The sequence below is a fragment of the Alligator sinensis genome, unplaced genomic scaffold (assembly GCF_000455745.1).
Source record: "Alligator sinensis unplaced genomic scaffold, ASM45574v1 scaffold188_1, whole genome shotgun sequence".
NCBI classification, from domain to species: domain Eukaryota; kingdom Metazoa; phylum Chordata; order Crocodylia; family Alligatoridae; genus Alligator; species Alligator sinensis.
The window spans coordinates 1891172-1914479 of record NW_005841903.1 but is presented as its reverse complement, the minus strand read 5'-3'; the positions used below and the strand labels follow the sequence as shown (position 1 = coordinate 1914479).

General features: G+C 43.4%; 1 protein-coding gene across 1 annotated transcript in view; it reads left to right on the top strand.

The window, feature by feature from the left end:
• The window catches only part of ZMIZ1 (zinc finger MIZ-type containing 1), a 510468-nt gene that overhangs the window by 119899 nt on the left and 367261 nt on the right, over positions 1-23308 (top strand). The window contains exon 3 of the mRNA XM_025197702.1: positions 8289-8413. The gene's annotated coding sequence lies outside the window, so the exon portion shown is untranslated. The remainder of the gene's footprint in view (positions 1-8288; positions 8414-23308) is intronic.

The following is a 23308-nucleotide window of genomic DNA, read 5'->3' as shown; positions in this document are numbered from 1 at the left end:
GGTTTTGTACCTGAGGCATGCAGTTCTCTTTTTTTCCCTCCACTCTGTGGGGCAAGGGGCAGGCAGGGCTGGGAGGGAGGTCAAGGGGGTGGAGGGACCAGCTGATTCCCAGCAGAGGAAAGTTTTAGTTTTAAATCCTGACATCTGTTTTTGAAAGAGACAGTTCTCTAGATTGCCTGAGGTACTGACTATAGGTGATGGTGGTAAGTTCCAAGTTATTTTTTTCTGAGCAGGGTTAGAGGGGCAGAGAAAATAACCTATCCTTAATACCCATCTCTAGATCCCCAAGTTATGTAGCAGAATTGTCTTGTTAGCTTATCCATTTAAACCCCCACAGGCCTCTTATCCCCTCTGCCCACCACCTTTGTGCTGTTGCTCCCTTTCTTTCTGACATTCCCCTCCCTTGATTGGGAATGACCTCTGTGCTAGCATGGAGGGAGCAGACTTTGCAGCCATTTTTACCATGCTGTAAGTGCCAGCAGCTGCTTCCCTGACTCAGACTACCTCCCACTGAGTACAGCTGAGATCCAGCCATCAGGAAAGCAGGCAGGGCTGGAGCGGCTGTGCTGCAGCTGAGAAAGTAAGCTGAGCCGGCAGGCAGGGGACTACTGAACTGGGCAGAGGTGCTGCTGGACCCCATCCAAATCTTGAGAAGCTGGCTGGAACTTCAGTTCCCTGGGATGGCCAGACGAGACCTGAGCTTTAAAATGGGATGGCTGCTGTTCTTTGTATTTGTGTGTACAGTATCTCAAGTGTACGATCCCTTTACAGAAGACAAAGGAAGAGCCCTACCCCAAAGAGCTCATGCTAAGTGTCATACCTTCTTCCTGATCCACTGTGGGTAGATGTCTGTTCCTATACTTAGCACACATAAGGCTTGATCCATGACCCAGAGAAACCTATGCAAGTCTTTCTACTTGAACCCAAGCTTCCATTAGCTCAAGTTGTAGTGGTTCATGCTGTTAGTCCTGGAAGAGCCCTTAGGTTTCATCCTTTGTGGTGGCAGTTACACTTACCATCTAAAGTCAGAAATGACACAGCAAACCCGCATGACTAAGAGTAAGTAAAAGATAAAGTACTTTAAGTTCTTCTTTCTTGTTTCCTTTTGTCAGCGGCTGTGGGGTACTGGCCTCTGAAGAATGACAGCTATAAAATTAGATAATCGTTTAATCACTGGTAAATTAGCCTTACATTTTTATAGAGAACAAATATAGTATTTATGTAAAAGTTGTTGGGAGTGTTTTCTCTTTAATTAGGAGAAATAGATGCAAAATGAATGATAATTAAGCAGCTGATGAATTCAGTAGTACAATTATGCCTAAAGCTATGCCCCAGTACTTAATGCTGGATGCTCTGAGCAATCAAAGAAGCCTATTTATATAATTTATTTATAAAACAAAGTTACAAATAAAACAAGAGTGATATATATATGTCTAGAATATCTATTTCAACTGATGGCAAGACCTTTATAAAATTCAGTATATTAAAGAGAAAGATTCCAAGCATTTGACTTAATTTGAAAAATAAAAACCTTTTTTATTTGCGAGGAGACAGGCAATTGAATTTTAACTTTAGTAATTGATAACTGTCAGGTTTGTAGGAAGGCTTTTATTTAACAAGCACAAAAAGAACTGAGCATTAAGTAGAAATGAGTTGAGATTTTCCATGATTCAGGAAGCATGAAAATGAATGTTTTTTTTCTTTCCCTCTTCCTTGTTGTTTTGTTCCTCCTCTGGGGCAGTCTGAGCTGGAAGAGTGGAGGGAATTGTAGAGCCCTGGCTGTCTGCTCTATGAGGCTTTAAGAAAATGCAAGCCATTAGAAACAGCTGCCTCACATGCAGCCAAGTGGGAAGACTAAACTGATTAGTGTGTAAACATTGGGAGATGGTAGGCACTGGTGTCAGAGGGGCTATGACAGTCATCAGATTGTGGTTTTATTTCAGGCTATTGTTTGAATGATGAATCTCTCCCTGTAGAGGCAGCTTTATGGTTTTGAAGAGGTATAATCTAAAACCAGAATGACGGATCCAGCTTTACTATAAGCAACTTCCTGGTTCACTATTTTGTACTACCAACCTTGGGCTTTCCATGAACAAGCCTGTTATTTTCTTTTCACCAACCAAGCATTACAAACAAAATTTACTAGTCTTAACAGAGTGGAAATTGGCACTTGCCCATTTAGAGAACAGTATTAGACTGCAATACAAAATCCCTTTGGGGAAAAACGTAGAAGGACATTTCCAACAGCAGCAAATAGATGCTTCCTTTCCAGGGTCCATTTGATGTAACAGAAGGATTACGATTGATCAGTTTAACTCCTAGAGAAGTGTATAAGGGGGGGAAAAGAGAGAAAAACCTTAATGTAAACAGGCTTATGATGTATTTGAGGGCAGATGGAAGCCTCTGTCAACTATGCCTACTCTTGCTGAGTTTTCACATTGAAAACTAGGCCAGACATTCAAAAAGCCCAAGGCAGATTCAATCTAAATTATGCAGTTTTCTGTAAGCAGCATAATATAGATTGGTAACAAGAAGAACACACGTTCACCAGGGGGACAGTGATCACTGCCACAGGCGGGGGGGGGGGGGGGGGGGGGAGCGAGGAGAACACAAATCTTAGACCAGGTTCCACCATTTTAAAAACCAGTCTATATGTGCCAAACTTCTGTTCTGTTATGGGTACAGATCAGTTTCTGATCACTTCTACTGGTAAACGTGTAATGTTTGTACCTGGCTATTGCGTAGAGTGGAATGTTCTATTGAGGTGGCCAGTGTATATAACACTATCGGTTGTTAGCAACAGGAATTGTCCTGATAGTGTGAGCTTCTCTTGTCTAAGCTAAAAGACCCATCACCCATACCTAATGCTGTCGAAGGCTCATCAGACTGTATATGAAGTCTTGACTGGAAGTGGATAGAGCACCATCCTGAGTAGGTGTGGTTGCCATGTTGTAATCACCACAGACCAGTCTCTGTGAAAAGTGAGGCTGGTGCATGCATAAGGTGAGTATGACTTCCAGCTTTGCCTTTTGGTAGGTTGTGGTTCTGAGTTGAGCAGTGGCTGAATTATTCATTGATTGGGTCCCAATTTGTTTCTTTAGTGGTGCTAACAGAGAACAGAAGAGTAGAGAAGAGTAGGATACATCAGCCCAATATCAGATCAATACTGATATAAAGAAAATTTACTACATATAAATTTACTGTATATTGGAAATCAGCCATATCAGGCTGATAATTTGGCCAATAAATGGCCCATGCATGTGTGCAGCTGCAGTGCAGCACAGACAGCGAAGAGCACAGCTCAGCAGGAGAGCTGCTCCTCCAGCTGGTAAGTCTGGTGTGGTAGAAGGGGAGGCAGGGGAAGGGGCTGGAGGGGGCAGATCAAGACCCCCACGGTGAGGCAGGATGTGGGGCAGGGGCTGGGGCTCCCTCCGCTCATCCAGGGGGGAGGGGGTGCCCCCGGATCTGCATGGGCCAGGCTGGGGCAGGGGCTGCACCAAGCTCTTCCTAGTGGGGCTGTGCTGGGAAGGGACTATGGGGAGGCTGCAGCCACAAATTCACTGTAGCCCCTTCCCAGCTCAGCCCCGCCCTGCTGGGAAGAGCTTGGCACAGCTCCGGCCCCAGCCCGCCCCCAACAGATCTGGGGGCACACGCTCCACCCCCCTCAGCCTCCTGGACAAGCGGTGGGAACAGTGGTGGGAGCTGCCAGACAAGCAGGTGAGTGCTGAATGAGCTGCTGGACCAGCAGCTCCCAGCTGAGCAGTGTGCAGCGCCAGGAGCCATCTACCTCTGCCCCACTCCCTGTGCTCCTCCCAGCGCTTACCCCAGCCCCACACCCTCCCTCACTACGGGGGCCTTGATCTCCCCTTCCCCCCCAGCTTGTCCAGAATTACCAGCTGGAGGCAGCTCTCCACGCTGCCAGGCTGGGTATTGGAAATTGGATCAGTATCAACCAATATGCCTCCTTAAAAATTGGCTATCAGTATCGGCTGCAAAAATCTGTATGGATGCACTCCTACAGAATAGTATTCCCTGCTTCTTCCCCACATAGGTTTTCCATCACCTATTGGAATGTGGAACATATTCCAGAAGCAAAATACTCCCTTATTTGCATAAGGGGTCATTTCAGAATTTTACATATGTCATTAAGGCTGTCATTTTCCATTTCAGGGCCCCATTCATTTTGTGGTCAATTAAAGTGTTGTATGACACCTTCCAACCAGAAGAATTGTGGCAGCCTCTGAAAGCAATGTCACAAGATTTTTCCTGGACACTTAAGTATTATTTCTAGTCAATGCTTGTCAAAATGTGCAGCGTGAACCTCCAAGAAGTCACTCATGGTTGCACTGTTCTGTAGTCCAGGTTGCCCACCATGTCTCGAGTGAAAACACTTTCTCCACTCTGGGGTTTTGTTTCAGATCTTGCTCAGCTGATAGGATCAGAATGGCTTCATCTTCAGTGCTCTGGGCGGATATACTTTAAATGGGGTGTAGTTGCAGAGAGATAGAATGATAGTTTTTATTAACACCCTTTACAACACAGAAAATATAGAGAATCAGCAAAACTAAAATAAAGTCAACTGTTACCATAACACAAATTTGCTTCAAAAAGTGGTTTCTGCTTTGGAAACTGCTGTAGCGTAGAGGAGATTACATGCTTTTATAAAATATGGGTTGTGTATTTCTAGGAAACACTGCAATAGGGTCACAAGGTCTGACTACAACAATGTGGAGGGCATTGGGGATGATTAGGGCAGAGACTGAAGCACAGAACACCTGCATTACCTTTCTGGCTTTATTGCTGACCTTAATACCATTTCTTTTTTTTGCTTCTCTCCACCATGCCCCCCTCCCTTTTTGTTGTTGTTGTTCTTCACCTCATCAATTCAGGTAGTTCATTCTTTACTTCAGAGAATGTCCACTATATGTACAGTGCCAGAACAATGGGGGTCTCTGTATTAGTGTATTACAAAGTTGTGCTTTTTTTTCTGCCAGTCACTTGAATTGAAACGGTCATCTGAATATTCACTTCTTTTCCTTTCCTTCCTCCCAGCTTTTCTGAGAGTAAGGTTTTTTGAATGCTTCTCTACCTATCCTAATGAGTCAATATAAAAAGCCCCCTATTCTAGGTATAAACTATTTTTATGAGGTCCTGTAATGGCCCCTCCATATTTGCTCAGTGGAAAAGTGTATTCTAAAGACCCAGAATTTGATTTAAAAGCTATTGGCAACCAGCCTAAATTGGTATATTTATCTCAGGTTTCTCAGCTGAACATTATGAGTTGCCTGAAATGAGACAAGTAAGAAACCAGTTCTCTCTTTCCTACTATAGTGGGCAGTGCTGGTAGATCTGACAGCTAGAAAGGTGATGACATTGGCTACTAGTTTGTGAGGATAAGAGGATATTGATGTGTTTCTGGCAAACACAGTACAGTGTAAGGCAAACATTCATAAAGGCTGCAGAGAGGTCTAAATAATGTTCAGTAGTGGAAATGAAAAATAAAATTGATTTAACATATTTTCATAAAACAATACTCCCTTCCCCCCACTCTTGTCTGCTGTTTAGTCTCCATCTAGGCAACCCACAAAAGAGCTGAAAGTGCTAGTTGTACTAATTGCTTGGAATTTTGGCAGACTGGAGGGGATGCCACTCATGTTTGCCTGCCTGGACATTTATAACTTGCAGCTGTGTTGTCCAGGACTAACTCAATGTGGTAAACCAATCTGGGCTGGGAAAGTAAAGTTCCTTCTGCTCATTCCCTCCCGTCAGCACCACCTTGCACCATACGTGCACACATGCAATGTGTTGGCAGAGTAATAAGAGAGACTGCTTTGCACAAGCCAGGATTTTCTTTAACAGTTAAGCAAGTGGAAAAAATGAAATCACAGTTGTACGTTCTCTGTTGAAGTTAAACCATTGTTAGCATTTTAAATAATAATAATGCTTGATATTTTTCAAAGTACTTTGCAGGCATTAATTATTCTTCTCAGCATCCTGCTATGATAACATTTATCCCCATTTTATATGTTGAGACATAGGTGCTGACTCTTATTTTTGCTGTGGGAAGGGCCTAAGATGATGGACACATGGAAAGTTTTATGTATTTCAGATGACAGTCCTCTTCCAGAGGGGGGCCAGGGCCCTTGGGTCCCCACGTACTCAGCACCTCTGGGAGAAACTGTGTGTTAATTCACTTGGCTGAATCTCTAAAGGAAGCTGAGCTTCAGTCTTGAGAACTTCCAGCTCTTTTTTTCTCATTCCATTATTACTTTTTTCTTTTACTCTCAACTGAACAATGATAGCATGGTTAAATTAAAATTAGGAGCTCTGTTGGTGTGGCCCTAGTTCGGCTTACTTTACTTTGTATCATATTTATGTGAATCCAAGACGAGTTTTTTCCCCCCGATCAGCATGGGGCAGAGAAACCTCATTTTAGGTTCAAATACCAGCCTGGGGCAAGTGATGGCTCAGCTGCAGCTTTAGCACTGGGCTTGGGGTTGAAGCCAGAGCTGAGCTGTCACTCTCCCCAGGATGGACTAGCTTGTGCAGCACAGGAAGGTAGCTCGAAAGAATGGGGGAAGGCAGAGGAGACCATGTTGTGGGGGTTTAGGGAGCACATGAGGGAGATTGTGCAGTGGAGGGAGTGTAGTTGATTGTCTTTCACCCTGTTCAAGTCTATAAAATCCATTACTGCATCTACCTGCCAATATCTTACTTTCTAGCCTGTCATAAACCAACACAGCTAACTACCTTTGTCTGATAAAAGAAGAATCCAGGAGGTAGTGGACCCTGTTGCCTTTGCATTAACAGTTTTTCAAGTAATTGATCTGGGTGTAATGTGCACATTTAGGGCCTAAGTCCACTTATGCACCAACAGAATAGAATCTTTCCCTTGTCCCCTTTTGCCTTACCTTTCTAAAGGGACCTCTGAAATATTCTTTAAACAATTTTGATAGAGATAAACATTTTTCTTTTCCTTTTTTATGGATCACTTCACAAGGAAACAACTTTCTTCTGGCTCCTTTACGAATCTCTTTTACTAATTACAACCCACTGTATCTCTTGTGGCATTTTTTATCAGTTCTGGTTCATGTATGTGCCCTGAAGATTGTAGATGAAGAACCAGTATTGCAAAGAACTCTTTTGATTCAGCCTAAAGGATTTAGACTCTCTTATGGGGTCTTGGTTTCAGTGAGATTACAAGCATGCATTTTTGTGGACTTTTCTGTCCCATTGTATAACCGTACCGGAGAGGCGCACTCTCATTTTACACTACTCTCTAGTTCTCTAAGTTCTCTATTTTCTCTTCCCCCCACAACTAGTAATGACTAAGATCACTATTGAATGGATCTAATTTGTTTTGGCTTGATACAAGAGGAACTTAAGTATGCATGCATTGGCTAAAACATTGCTCCCCATTAAAATCTGTGCAACTGCTGTTTGCAGGTAATTAACATCGCAGTAGTATTCCTTGTATTTCTGGTAGCATTAATCTGGTGAAAAGTTAAATTGTAAAAAAGTTATTGGTGACCTCAGTTTGTGAAATTAATTTTAAGTGTTTTGATTTAACTAATGTGCATTAACTCATATGTATGGTTTCTAAGGAGTGCTGAGTTAATGCTGTTTCCTGTAGACTTTACATTTTTGAGGAGGTGGTGGAGAAGGTAATTTAAAAGTGGTCTTAGCATCATTCACAGTGCTGTTTTTATTTGCAAGTGTTGCTTAAAGTTGATAATGTGCACATATATCCATGTGTGTGCATGCCAGCAGTCTTAAATGTGAACTGCAAAGGATCCACTAACTAATCATAACCAGTAAAGTACTTGCCAACTAGTCAAAGTGCAATGTTGGAAGTGGCTGCTACAGCTACCCTTATGTGAGATCATTCTGAGGCGTTATGGGGCAGGGGGAGGGGGAGGGGGAGAGAGACAGCAAAGGCTTTGTGTATACTCAGCTAAAAATATTGGCCTCTCCTTGTCCTAGTGACTATCAGCTTTACAGGCTGGAGATTACTTCATACTTTTCTTTAGCAAAATATGGCAAGCTGGATAAATCAGTTTGCCTTAGTTCATGTAAAAGTGCCGGCAGCATAGCAAATTGTTAAATGAAAACATAGATCACCTGCATACAAAGGTGAAGTGTAACTTATTCCCAAATTTATTTCCTTCTCCTCTCTTGTCTTTCAGAAAGACAAGGAAATAAACTCTATCTTTCTGTTTGTTTCCCCAACGACAACTTACTTTTACTTTGTGTAAAAATTTGCTTTTCCTCTCCTTTATTTTTTGCAGAGAGACCACAAACAATTTGCAGTACAAGATCCATTTGTCATCAAGTTACGTATCTTGCCAACAGCATCCAGCAAGTGGCTCAAAGCAGACAAATAGTTTATTTCTATATACTGAGCTGCCCAAAGGTAAAACTTTTTCATTGTCTTTTCAAAGAAGTTATGAAAGCTCCTGGGTTATGTTGCCACATACATTTTGAATTTCCATCTAAGTAGTGCATTTCCACACAGGAATATGCATGCCAAATTTTGTTTCTGGCTGCAGTGTTGTGGCAGTAGTGCTGATTTCTAATACTTAGAAGCAAGGGGAAAAAAACAAAGCTTTTAAGATTTTGACAAGTTTTGACAAGCTGGAGTACTGCCTCCAGTTTTGGGCTCCACAATTCAAAAAGGATGTGGAGAAGCTTGAGAGAGTCCAGAGAAGAGCCACGCGCATGATCAGAGGTCAGGAAAATAGACCTTACGACAGGCTGAGAGCAATGAGACTCTTTAGCCTGGAAAAGCACAGGCTTAGGGGTGATCTGTTGGCCACCTGTAAGTTTATCAGGGGTATTCAGGGTCTGTTCACCAGAGCGTCCAAGGGATGACAAGATCGAATGGTCACAAACTCTGCCGTGTCCAATTCAGGCTGGACATAAGGAAGAACTTCTTTACGGTCCGAGTCCCCAAGGTTTGGAATAAACTGCCACCGGAGGTGGTTCAAGCACCTACTTTGAATGCCTTCAAGACACATTTGGATGCTTATCTTGCTGGGATCCTATGATCCCTGCTGACTTCCTGCCCTTGGGGCAGGGGGCTGAACTCGACGATCCTCCGGGGTCTCTTCCAGCCCGAATGTCTATAAATCTATGTATGATTGAATCAATGGCAGAAAAGTAGCCCTGCATTCAGCCACCCACTAAACCATGATTAGAATGGTGATATGTGTACACGCCAATCCTGGGATATTTTTGTCTCAGGATAAACACAGGCACAACTTACCCATGGATAAATGCAATGTCTCTTTTTAGCCTCAGATACTGATGGAAGGTCTGCTCCTCTCAGGTACTGAACAATGTCAGTGAGATCCTGTGGATGTCAGTAGATATTGAAATGTGTTCAGCATCTTGCAAGATTAAACCTTAAAGGGGGAAGCAACAGTGTGAGTGGAAAGCTTGGCAGTAGTTAGCCTGATTTTTATTCCATGCTGTTCTACCAGTTTACTGTGCAAAGCTTTGTTTCCCTCTCAATAATATTCCTGTATCTGGACATGCATACCCAGAACCTTCTATAGAAGACCTACTACTACATAACATCTGGTCATTGATAGAGCAGGTTAAAGAGATTGAGCAATTCGTTAATTATGTTAATTATGTGGGAGCCCCAGGGAAGGTCCAAACAAATCTGCCAATAGCTATAAGAAATATCCCCTGAGAATTAAAGAATTGCTTGTTGCTGCATTGCTTGTAGGCCCCCCTGGACTGTGCTACTTATCTGTGCAGAGGTCTCATCAACTAGAATAGGATTTGTGTGACAGCTTCAAACTAATTGGTTATGGTAATAGATTCTAATGAAAGAACAGGGTTTCTCAGACAGATACACATGCACACGCACATGCGCAAACATCCCTTCTTATACGTGCCCCAGCTGTGGGCCGAAAGAGTGAGTATTCCATGATGCTTATGTATGATTTGTATTGATTGATTATTTTCAGGATTTCAAATCATATCATCTAAAATTATGAGTCTGTGCTTCAGTAGGGTAAAAATCACAGGAATTCTGAAATGGGGTAATGAACAGGAAAAGAACACTCTACACATATCCAGTTAAGTGCTCTCTCTCTAAAGTATCCATTCCTGCCACTGCCAGAGACAGGATGCCAGGTTAGATGGACCACTGGTCTGCTCCAGTATGGCATGTACGTTCTTAACCAGGGGTTCCTTAAAAATAAATGATCTGCATGGCTTTAGCTCATGTCCTTTTTCTCACACTGCCTGATTTCTTACTTGCTTAGTGCAGTACACAGCAGGTGCCAGAGATTCAGTAAATCATAGATTTTCTGTGCAAAACACCTGTTGGGATGTAGGACATGCATATTATCAGCAGGTATTTCTTATGGGTTGCGCAACATTTTAATTGTCTTGCTGCCCTCTGCTCTGGGCCCAAAAGAAGAATGCATTTAGGAAATAGCATCTATTCTTCTTCTATATTCTTTACTGTAGGTCAGATTCTGTTTCTGCCAGAATTCCCAGCCAGGCAGTAGTTCATATGAGCACTTACAATAGTATTTGGCACCTGTGTAGCATTTCATGTAGCCCAGGCTATGGCTTTCTGGAATTAAAGAAAAGCTTTCTATCTCCTGTTCTCCAGGCTACTGTAGGAATGAGTGCCAGTCCAATCATAAACATTCCTTCTCCTATACTGCATTTTACTTCGACACTGTTTCTTTGGTGATAAGAAGAGAACACAGAATTGTGCATTTATAACTTTTTAGTTATTTGTGCTACATCTTTAGGACCCAGTATTGTGCATGTACCAACACCTAATAAGAAGTCCTTGCATCCAGATGCTTACCTTCTCAATAGGTAGGTTCAGGCAAAAGCTGGGAGAGGAATCGGAGAAGCAGATAGGTCTTACAGAAGATCAGTGGCAGACCCAAGAATATACCTCAAATCTTACATTTTCCAGTGCTTTAATCTTTAGACCAGTGTTTGTGCATAGTGACTATAGAACTGTTTCTTTTGCATATTTGGAAAAAGCCTTTTGTACCCACCATTAGACCAATTCCCCTGCCTTATTGTGCTTTTGTTGCTGTCAATTAATCATTTATGTCAGGGGTCGGCAACGTTTTTGGGCAGAGTGCCAAAAACACCCCAACCTCGACTAGTAAGATGTTGGTGTGCTGGGGCAGATGATGGGGGAGCCACAAAGGGTCGGATCATTGTTTTGGCAGTATAGCTCTGGCCCTTTCCCCACCCTCAGCCTGGAAGTACACATGCACCTGCCACCAGCAATGAGCTGAGCCAGGGCTCTGCAGACCTTGGTGCAGTGGCTTGCAGCCTCTCCACTGCCCGCTGCGAGCAGCCCAGGATCAGTGGAATTTACAAACTAATGTACTGAATGACAAGGCAAAGCTGCCTTCTACCTAGAAGCTTAATTTTTCTGGCTTGTAAAATTATCATAAAGGCTCAGGAACAAAATCTTTCTGCTTACCTTCAGGGGGAGGAACATCATATTGAAGATAGAAATTTCCTACTGTGCACTGTTAGACAAAACATATTTACAAGGCTGCTCTGTTGAAGGATCAACTTACTTGTAAATGGAAATTAATAAACAGAGATAGAGGTGGAAGAGCATTATGTCTAGGGTCAAGAGACCTGGATTTGTGTCTCCTACTGGCTTGCCGGGTGATCTTGGACAAGTTGTTTCACCTCTCTGTACCCAAGTTTCCCCATCTATAAAGACCCCAAGGTCCTTTGTAAAGTGCTCGGAGATCTACAAATAAAAATATTATTAGACTGATATTTATTAAGGTGCAAGGGAAGTTTAGCCAGGATTTGAAGAATCACTTCAAAAACAGGCAAAATCATACTCTTGCCCCTAATTCTGGGATCTTCCTCTGCCTGTGTGTGGTCTTGTGGTCCTGGTACATGGGAGGTACTTAGTAGCACATGATTTTCAGTACTTCAGTTTGGGAAAGCAGGGCCTCCCGGACTGGGGCTGACGCTGCATGTGAGCAGTGTTCTCCTGAGTATAAATATATCATGTTAAAAAAAGGAAAAGCATTGCAAGGGGCATGCTCGCTGGTGTGTTGATCCTCCTCTTGGAACTGTGGGCAATGATTCCTTTCTCCTGAGATCATCGCTCCAGGGTGATTTAAGGATACTATGTACCTCCTGCCAGCTAGATATCAACCCTCAGAGTAACAAGCTGGCCTTATGGGAATATCTGCTCTGCCAAGAGAGACATTCCTACAAGGTTTATCATACTACTTGTTTGATTTCTTACCTAACCTATACTTTAAAAAATAAAAAAGTCTCCTAAAGGAGCCTTTTTTTTTAAGTTCTGCCATTTTGCCTAACAGTAAAATGGTCTTGAGTAAGTCTTAGCTAGGGGGATGGAATAGGGTGGGGGTGTTAATTTATGCAACTCCACAAAAAGACCAGTGTGTGATAAATAGAGTGTTGTATCCAATCATTTGCAGGAAATGCTACTCTTGGGAAAGCAGCAACATTTAACAGTCACTAGTGCCTGCACTTTGCATATCACTAGTACCCAGTGGTTAAAACAGTCATGTATGTTCTCTCTTTGTGGCAGTAAAAAGAAATCTAGTGGGATTTTCCTCCATCTCTGATCTGCCTTTTATTTAAGGTTGCCTTTCACCATGATATAAACCACAGGTGCTGACTTTTGTTTTTGCTGGGGGGATGACCCTAAGATGTGGAAAGTTTTACACATTACAGTGACAACCCTCATCCCAAGGGGGTCCAGGGCCCTCAGGTCCGCACGTATTTGGCACCTCTGTATCAAACCAAATGTTATTGCGTTTGTAAACTGGGTGACTCTGCTCCAGAAAGCGTATGTGGAGATGTTCTTGCTCTGTCTGTAATGTATGGTGGTTAAGGTACATGCGCTTAGGACAAAAAAAGAGAGAGTGCATTTTTTTCTTTCAAAATCCAGAGAGAGGATCCAATTCTAAGATGGCAGCCACCATTTGTATTTCCCAAACTGTTTCAAAGATAGGCCTGTTGCTCCTTGTCTTCTTTCTTCTCATAGGGCTAATTTTGCAGATATAAAGCTGCTTAATTGTAACTTGAAAGGCTATGCTGTCTAGGGAAACTAGCTGTGAGAATTGTCTGGAAAAAATAAGTTATTAAGTTGTAGAGTTGCAAAGGTAGAGAGGGATCTAGGCACCTAACTGCCTCTCAGTGGGTGCATCTACACGAGACATTTACTGCAGTTCCCTGATTAGCTGCGCAGTAAATTCTGTGTCTACGTGTGCATCTCTATTAGGGCACAGTAAAGTAATAAACATTGCCGTAGTACACAAGTACTATCCTATGGTGGCATTTTTTAGTGTGCTGCAGAGCACATGTAGATGCTGACAGGGGTGGCTGGGGCATGAGGATACTTCATTGTGGGGGCCACCTTGTGTGGGGGCTATCCCAGCGTGGGGGTTACCTTTGTGCCCCAGCCAGCCCCTGTGCAGCACCTTGAGCCAGGTCAGAGCAGCCCCAGGCTGGCAGGCTGACCCCCAGGGACTCCTGCCAGTTGGGGCTGTACTGCCCTGGTTCAACATGCCGCTGTCCTGGGTGCACATGCAAAAAGTGAGCCCAGAAGCAATAAACTCAGGCACAAACTGTGCCAAAGTTTACTCATTCACGTTAATTGCACATGTAGATGTGTCCAATGAGAATTTGAAAGGTCCTTTATGCCCCTATAGCTATGAATAGACATTGAGTTTATTCCAGAAGAAAGCCTTTTGTCCCAGGATCATACAGGCCTTCACATCTACCGTCCCACTTCAAGTTCCTCTGAAGTATGCAAGATAAAACATACCAGGAGCAGTAATACAGCTTGGAAAGGTGATGTATGTAAATGACTGTGCTGGTCCTTTTGATCTTGGATCTAACCCCAGGACAATCTGTCCTTTGACAAATGAGAGATCTGTTTGCACTTACGTTATTCCATTCCACTGCATAAGCAATAGTAGTACCAGATACTGAACTTCAATGGAGGACTCTTTTTACCATTAACCGTATCCTCCAAGATAACTGGGAAACCAAATAAACCCTAAAGGGTTCTGGTGGCCAAAGGTAGTTTTCTGAGAGTACAGTCATTATTATTCCACATTTACTTCAACAGACAGAATACTATTTTGGTCTCCTCAGCAAAGACCACAACTCCATGGAATTGTTCATGGAAAGAGGTACTCTTTAAGATAGTCAGGACTTAAACTCTGTAAGGGTTATCAGGCTTTTTGACTGGTCCTGTGACTAATACAACAGGCAGTTCTCTTATTTTTTCAAGTTCTTGATTGTGTTTGCCTTTAATAGCCTGATAGCAAAACAACCCAATGGGGGTGGGCATTCTGTAGGTTCTTTGACTTAGGGACTGCAGTCTAAATGCAAGACACTTTTTACTCCTGAGTGTTTCTCTTCAGGGGTAATGTACTTCTGTCTTCTCCTTGGGGACATCTGCATGAAATTACCCATTCAACATTAATCCAAGATTTATTAGAGAGGAAATGGATTAAATCAAAACAAATGGTTTGCTGAACATCTCTAGACTTACTCTTCTCAAAGGCTAACTAATTATGGCCTTCTCTGCTTGGCTACAGAGAGAAAAAAATGTAAAATGAATAGCGTATATCTCTGGAAAGCAATTCTCTCTCATGCCACTCTGGCCTACCTGTCAGCATCAATTATTGTCCAGATACCAACAACTCATCCTACCTCCCTCCACTTATTAAATTGCTTTAAACAGAACTAGTTTTCCCAAAGAGGGACAATATAATTTAATAATAGTTTCATTCTTTACCTTCTGGGAGATTGTCCATTATGAAGTAAAATGCTTAACAGTGATTAATAGTTGCCTTTCAAAGATTTAATAAGCTAACTCAGGTACCACTTGGGTTAGTAGTAGCCAGTTCTAGTCAGACTTCTTGGTAAAGCTCCAATCATTATTCATTGTTGTTGTTATTTTAACACATTTAATACAAGATCTGTAGCCCAAGGAGAATGTTCCAAACTTCTTGCCAAGTCCATGTGACAGCTGCTCCTACCAAAACATTCATCAGCATCTGGAGATCCAATAAAACTCATAAGAGTTTTTGTAATAAGTGTTTGGCATGCTCTTGATATTCATAGTGTTGTCAACCTCCTCTTCACTGTAAGTCAGAATTACTTAGGTTTTACTTGGATAAGGCATCACCCAGCTAACCTTTGTTTGAATCCCAGTCTCTTACAATGACATCTGAGACACCCATAATCCATAAAAACACAGTTGTTAAAATTATATGTTGCCCCAGCCACACTGTCATCATCTTAGAAGGACGCCACTGACTGTGCTTTCTCTAGCACATTCTGCAAATATATGTTGTGCTCCTTTTCAAAGTCCTGTGTTACTTTGACTCCTCTGAGTTTATCACAGGAGGGTTTTAAGAAAGGAATAAGCACTATAATATCTGGAGGCAGAGGATGGACTTGGATAGCTTTTCAGTACAGGTGCACCGATACATCAGTGGCATATCAGATTGGCACTGATAAAAGGAAAATTAACATTATTGGCAATCGGCTTTTTTTGGCTGGCATAGCCAATAATGTCACCGATAAATGCTGCGTGCATGTGTGCAACTGCAGCATGCACACGGTCAGGAATGCAGCTCGGCAGCATAGACAGCAGCGTGCTGCCGGTAAATCTGTAGGGGGGAAGGGGCATGGGGGGTCCAGATCAAGGCCCCCATGGTGAGGGAGGGAGTGTGGCAGGGGCAGGAGCAGGCGCTGTCCAGTCAGGGTGGTGAATGCGACCCTGGGGCTGGGAGTGGGATGGAGCCATGGGTGACTCATCCAGGAGGTGCGGGGGGTGGTGGTGGCAGATGGGAAGGGGATATGGCTCCCCGTTCTTGTGCACACCCCTGGGAGAAGTGTGGGGGCATGTGTCCCCCATATTTATGCATGGGGTGATGGTGGGCTACCTGCTGCGGGCTCAGGGCCAGGGGCTGTGCTTCTCTCTTCCCAGCAAAGAGGCTGGACTGGGGCTTGGCTCTAAGTGGGTAGGCACCAGGCTGACTTAGCTTCACAGGGCAGGAGATGGCAGTGACGCTGGTAGGGGTGGCTATGGGGGGGCTAGGAGGAATTTTGGGTTGGCTATAGTGCCTTGCTGTGGGGCAGGCAGGGGGCGTACAGCCAGCACAGGGTTCCTGAGGGAAAGGCAACAGAGTGGAGTGCCCCAAGCAGGAGTGGCACTAGGGGGAGGCTTGGGGGGCTATAGCTACCCCAAAATTCCCTGTAACCCCACCTCCCAGTGCCTCCACCTGCCCCGTGCAGCCCTTGGCCCCAAGCCTGAAGTGTCCAGTCCGCTCTTGCCCTGTGGACAAATCTGGGGGGGGGGGGGGCACATGCCCCCCATGCATTCCCCAGGGGTGCGCACAGCAGCAGGGAGCCTCACTTCCTTCCCACCCCCCAGTATCCCCTTCCCACCCCCTCACCTGGCTGCATTCCTGTAAATTGGCTGTTGGATTGGTATTGTCCAATATGGCTTGTTAATAAACAGCTATCGCTATCACCCAAGAAAATCTTTATCAGAGTACCCCTACTTTTAAGGTCCCTTCTATCTATTTTTTCTATAAGTCTATCTAGTCTAGTCTGTTTGTTGGCAGAACAGAAGATGTGAAGCTAACGCAGTGTCAACCTTGATACCACATTTTACCTCTTTTTACCACAAGTGGCTCCCTGTTATTGTTCACATTATTCTATATGAATGGAGTTTGCCAAATTCTAGTTTGCCAAACCACTGCCCTTTCATATTGTGAATCTGTTCTGGGAAAGAAAAACAAATTCTTCTAAGGCTGTTGCAATAAATTAGTCATTTATATCATAACGAATAGGTAGTGAACATCTGGGCGGGGGAGGGAGGGAGTGCAAAAGAAAGGGTAGGAGAAGTGGGATCTTTCAGTCAAATTTCTCTTCTTCTCCATCAGGCATTTTTTGCCTTGTCTCTTGCCTTTTGTGCTCTTGTACTGCAGCAGATGAAAGACAAATCCTATGGTAGTGTAGTCCTCAGTGAAAGATGGCTGGGTTACCATGATATTGCTTTCAGGCAGTTACCCTAAAGCATCTGACATGAAGCAAATCCCTGCCCTCTTTCAGCTTGTGATAAATAGCTTGTTTTCTAGTCCCTTGAGTTCATTCATTTATATCAAGTGGAACAGTGTCAGCAGGAGAAATCAAGAGCCTTCTCCCCTGACTTTTATTGTAAGTCTATAGCCTTGATACTAGTCTATAGCCTTGGTGTTCTCCATCATTTTAACCTTGTGGTTTCTGTGATGATTAGGACATCAAGTGGCCATCCGTGTGTCCTTGCAGAATCCCTGAGGTTTGTTTGATATATGGATTACTGTTATATAGTGTCACGGAGTCTGCCATATTGTTGTTGTTACTACTTTGTCATTTTGTACTTGTGTTATAGCATACTCATTCCAGGTATATGATAAGTTTCTAATAAAAGGTATAAGGTATAAAACTAAGTGCTCCAAAAGAAACCCTTAAAAAACCTATATAAGAAGCATTTAGTATCATAGAAATTTAGACACCTGAGGTAACTAGCCAATTGCCCTACTTTCTCAGGAAGAATTAGAATGCCTTCCCTGTTGCTCCCTCCTACTTGCCCTTCCTCCAGGTCATCCAGTTCCCCACTTGGTTCTCCATTCCCCAGTGAACCTAGTTTAAAGTTCTCCTCACTAAGTTTTTGAGCCTGTCTGTGAAGATCTTCCATCTTTTTATCAGGTGGATTCCATGTCTTCCTAGCAATCCTTCTTCTTGTAATAGCATCCTGTGGTCAAAGAAGCCAAAGCACCGCGGGTGATGCCCTCTGTGCATCCATGTGTTGATCTGCAAGAATGCGCCCACTCCTGCCTAGGCCCTTCCCCTTGACTGGAAGGATCGAGGAGAACACCACCTGCGCCCCCGTCCCCCTCACTCTTGCATCCAGAGCCCTGTAGTCACTTTTGATCTGCTCAGGGTCTCTCCTGGCAGTATCATTGGTGCCCACATGGATGAGCCGCATGGGGTACTAGTCAGAGTGCTAGATGAATCTTGGTAATCCTTCCATGATATTCTCAGATCCAGGCTCCAGGAAAGCAGTGTCATGGAGCAAGACAACAAGTCAGGCCTCCCGAGGCAACGAGTTAGGGCAGCAGATGAATGCCTCCATCCCCCTTCAAAGGGAGTCTCCAACCACCACCACCCGTCAATCTTTTTGGTGGAAGCAGTTTCAATCCCTCCAACCTTGGGCAGGCCTGGCATGTCCTCCTCCACCAATGGAACCTGCTGCTCTTCCTGTGTTGTAGGGCTCCATATCTGTTCTCCAGGCAAACTGCTGCAAGTGGAGATGAAATTTCTGCATGCTGCCAGAGGTCATAAGCTTCCAGCTTCTGCCTTTCTGGGAGTCCATGTCTTCTCCCTTCTGTAGCACTGCCTTTGGCAGCCCCCCCTCCACAGTCCTAGACATCTCCTTCACATCAAATCAATGAAGTCCTCAACATGGAAGATGCTTCAAAGCCTTGCCACAGCCTCCCATAGGGTTCTCTTGGTTGCTTCCTGAAGGGACACGGTGAGGAGGCATTGCTCACATTTCAGGCATTCCCCCATCTGGCTATCACTGGAAGGAACCTGCAAGCTGCAGTCTCCACGATGCCATACCAGGACCTTGGTGGAAGCCTCGACAATGAGTGGTCCTGCCTGAACAGACACCTCACAAGTGCAAGCAGTGGCAGTGGCTCTGGCATTGCAACATTCTCCAGCCATTTTTCTGGGTCTCAATCTACTGCCTCTCTCTTGCTGCCATTCTTCCAAGCAGACCTTCCCTACCAAACTTGTTTTAAGCTTGCCTGTTTACTGCTCCTTTGTCCTGAAAGGTTCCTTTTCCCCTGCAAGCTTAACGATTTGTTCTCCTTTAAAAGGGGGGGGAGGGTAAATGGTCTTTCATTTTTTTCTTATTTATTCATTGGAATTTTTGGAGGTTTCTGTTGTTTAGGAGTTTGGAGCAGATTTTTAGAAGCTTTATAGGTAACTGAGGATAGAATTTAGGACCTAATTCTCCTTTGTTGGGGGGGTAGAAGATAAGGTGTTTTTGAAAAATGTAGCTACACTTATCTACATCCTAAGGCACCTAGCTTTTGAAAATCTGGCTCTTAGTTTTAGGAAATGTTTTTTAAATGGCACAAACTAATCAAATGGTAGCATTAAAGAATAGTTAGGTATGCCTAAATGAAAAAGTGGGCAGCAACATACCTTTATTATAAGAAATACAGGACGAATTTGAGCGTAACTGTCTGAAACAAATGAAAGATCAACTTAATTGCCCTTCATCCTGTGTTGTGGGAATTTGTTTCTGTGGGAAGGTGGTAAAACATTCATTTTCCTAAGAGTATTTATGACATTTTGCTTATCACATTTCTTGATGATTCTTGTTAATCTGGAAAAATTCCTTTTTGCAATGAAGGATTTTCCCATTTTCACTTTTGTGACAAGTATTACTTACATGTAATATTTTTTTCAGTGGCCCACTCAATGATTGTGACCCCATTGTGGAATCTGCATCTATCAATATAATGTAAATACAGTCCCCGCCTCAAAAGAGGTTCCAATAATTTGTAGCGTACAGTCAGGAGACTTGTGATCTCCTAAAGGCTTTAAGAATGGTGGGTGGAATCCTGCCTCACAATCTGGCATTATCTTCAATGGAACTGGGGTCCCTTCCAACATGTTCAACCTTCTCTAGAACAAAGCCCTGTGACTGGCAGCTTTTCAGGGCTGCAGGTTGCAACAACCCAGCCTGGGTCCGAGGTGAGCCGATGTCCTGACTCAGCCATTGCTGCAACTTCTTCCTGTCCTTTCCCCTTGCCTTGGTGGCATGGGTGCAGCTCCCTGCTGCCTGGCCTCCACCCAGCTCCTCACCACCCAGCCCCAGTGCAGGCTCTGTCCAGAGCTTTCAAGTCAGTCCATTTATAGCCAGCCATACAGCAACACTCTGTATTTGTCTGTCCTTTGGTACCTTGTGGCTACAGTCCACAAATGAATTTGCCAAGGCTTGCTTGTTTGAATGCAGAAATCTCAGTGATAGTAGCGTCTCTTGGCAGCCATTGGAAACTGCTGTTATTAAAAACCCTACGTTTCTCATTAGAAAACTCTATTGTACGTATTGTTTAAATATAGATTACTAATGAAATGCCTTTTTATTGCTTTCCCAGTGAATACTTTCAGCATTAAGTTAATTTGCAGTGTTATGTAAATTCTGTTTAACTTCAATCAAGTTTTTAATTATGTTTTTACCACAGTAATTCCCATTTGATTTGTCATCCCCGGTTAGGTATTTAACATTGTGCAGAGTGTTTTTCCCCCGTTTTCCCTCCATTTTTACTGTTTGATGTCACCTGGAAGAGTGTCTTACTCTAAGACTGAATGAGTTTGATTTCTCTTACATGTAAGTATACCCTAAAGAAAAATTACATGAAACCAATATAGGAAATGCTTAACTGTTATAAGCAGTTTATAACTGCTTTTTTTACTGCTTTTACTGATTGGCAAAAAATAGGATTGAACAAGCATAACAATCCTATTGAAAAGACATCCAGTCTGTCTTAGTGTGATCTTTTTTTATGTGGGCTTTTCTTACTTGATTGCTCTTGTTCAGTGAGCCCTTTCTACTGACGGTGCTCAGATTTCATTTGAGATGTCAGTTGCTATTTAGCACCTGATGACAAGGTTGTGGCTCTCTTAGGGGGATACCAGTTGTCCCAGCAAATGTTTGTTTGCCCACTGGAAATCTCGGATGAATAGAGGGAGCCTTCTTTGGTATATCATCAGATCATAAATCACTTTGAAGATAGGACTTGTCAGCTTGCATTTCAGCAACAAGTTTTTGTGGGAGTTTTTTTGATCCTCATCTGGTGAAATGAACCTGAAATGGTTGGAGTTGAGTCAGCTTTTTTGATTGCAGGGAAGATGGGAAGGAAGCCATTTCCAAGAAATGTGAAGATACCTTGTGAATTTCCTTCAGAGACCTTTTAATACCTGCTCAAAAGACTCTAATTTGTATGTGGCAAGCGGGATGTAATTTACCATTTTTTCTTAAATCAGAAAAAGAAAGAGTAATTTTACTAAGACTAGATTTTTCTAAAAGTGCCTATGACTCTTGGTTTTGGTTTTTGTTTTTAATTTATTTTTTGCATGCTAAAATACAAACACTTTTAGAAGGCTCTGGATTTGGAAGCAGGGTCTAATATTCAGGTTTATTTAAAGCATTTCAAGAAATCCCAGATCACTAGTCACATTTGAAAGTCTTTGCCCCAGCAACTTACTGTCAAATACAAATTAACCTCATATGATGTGCTTTTCTTATTCGCACCTTATTTCGAGAGCAAACCTACAAAAGCAACACTCAGACTGGCACACCATTTATCAGTTGTGCCTTTTTCCTTTTGGAAAATGCTAAAGTCACTTTCTCCTTTTTACTGTATACTGTGCAATAAAATTAAGAAAAATATTTATAAAATTTTATGCAATAAAAAGTAATGTTATGGTGTAATGGTATTGTTGGTTGTGCAGCTGCTTTTTTTGGTCTCCTGCAATACATGGTCTGGGCAATAGTACCCATCTGGAAAGAATAGTGGAAGACCAAGCTGATATCAGCTCAGCTTTCTTGCAGGAAAGTCCTAGGGTCTCCTTGTATGTTTTTGTTGCCAGAGTGGTATTGGACAGACATTAGAGAATACATATTTAGATCCTGTCTGTCTATCAAAGAGGGATTTCCACTACTTACCATCTTAATTGGATTCTGTGGCGATCACTGGTATACTCATAAATTATCCTTGCTTATAGATTGAGATTACAAAGTAGTTGGTGTGTTGGCCTATTTCTCGCCCCACTCAAGTTAGTGGGATTTTTATTAATGTGCTGAATGATTTCAAAATCTATTCCTAGTAAACCTGTATACTCTTTAGCATGAATTGTAGTTGTTTTGATGTTTTTCAGATAGCAGTGCTTAGGGCCTTGTTGCACGTTACACTGTGAGCTGCATAAATGTTGATCAGTGTTGGTACTAGTTTGAGTTTGGAGCAGACACACTTCAGGTCAGCAGGGGCCAGGAGGATTGAAAGGTAAGAATCCCACCTCCCTCCTATTCCAGACTTCCTCCTACCCACTGGGGTTCTCCCTGGTCTCCCCCTGCTCCTTTGGGGTTCCCTTCTTCCCCTCCCACCCCCAACAACTTACTTTGGCTGCCCATGCTATCTGTCCCAGGGGAGCAGGCAGAGAAGAGTTAACCTGCCTGCCTGACCCCCCCACTGCCACTGCCAGGTTACTGCTCTTCTCCAGGCTCAGTTGGGCCTAGAGAGCAGCAGTGGTGCCAGTGGTAGTGAGGCAGGCAGGTTTAACCTTTCCCTGCTGCTCCCCTGAGACAGACAGCATGGGGAGCAAAGCATAAATGGGAGGTTGGAGGGGGGAGCAGTGAACAGGGATCTTGGGTGCTGGGGAGGGTGGGCAGGGGGCAGCAGTCCTGATCCATGCCAGTTGGGGAGGTGGGTGTTTATACTAAGTTATAGCCTAGAGTGGCTGCACCTTGGTAGAACAGGAGCTGGGTTACATGGATCAGAGATAATCCTTCTAGGGAGCTGTATAATTTTGAGCTGCCTCATGAGAGCTGAAAACTAGTTTCAAGTGTTAATGTGTGGACAGTCCAGACTTTAAGAGCTCCAGGAGCCACCCAAAAATACTGTGCAACAAGGTCCTTAGTCTACAAGGCCTGCTACAGGAAATGATGGGGGTTTGGAGAGGAAAGAGAAAATCGAGCCTCTTCCCTCCAAATTACCACATTTTTACATACAATATAGAGTATTTGATTGAGATGCGATCTTTGACAATATCTCAGGGGAGATGTTTGAAGTGCTATTGCTTAGAAAGCAATTCAATTTGATGAACAATAGCTTGAAACAGTGTGGTCCGTTAGGAAGATGCTATATCACCTGTTACACCTTATTTAACATTTCTGTTGGAAGGTAATTAAATTGAACTCATTAATTTGTGCAGATTCATAGATGTTGGGGTCGGAAGGGACCTCAATAGATCATCGAGTCCGACCCCTTGCATAGGCAGGAAAGAGCTGGGTCTAGATGACCCCAGCTAGATGCTTATCTAACCTCCTCTTGAAGACCCCCAGGGTAGGGGAGAGCACCACCTCCCTTGGGAGCCCATTCCAGACTTTGGCCACTCGAACTGTGAAGAAGTTCTTCCTAATGTCTAGTCTAAATCTGCTCTCTGCTAGCTT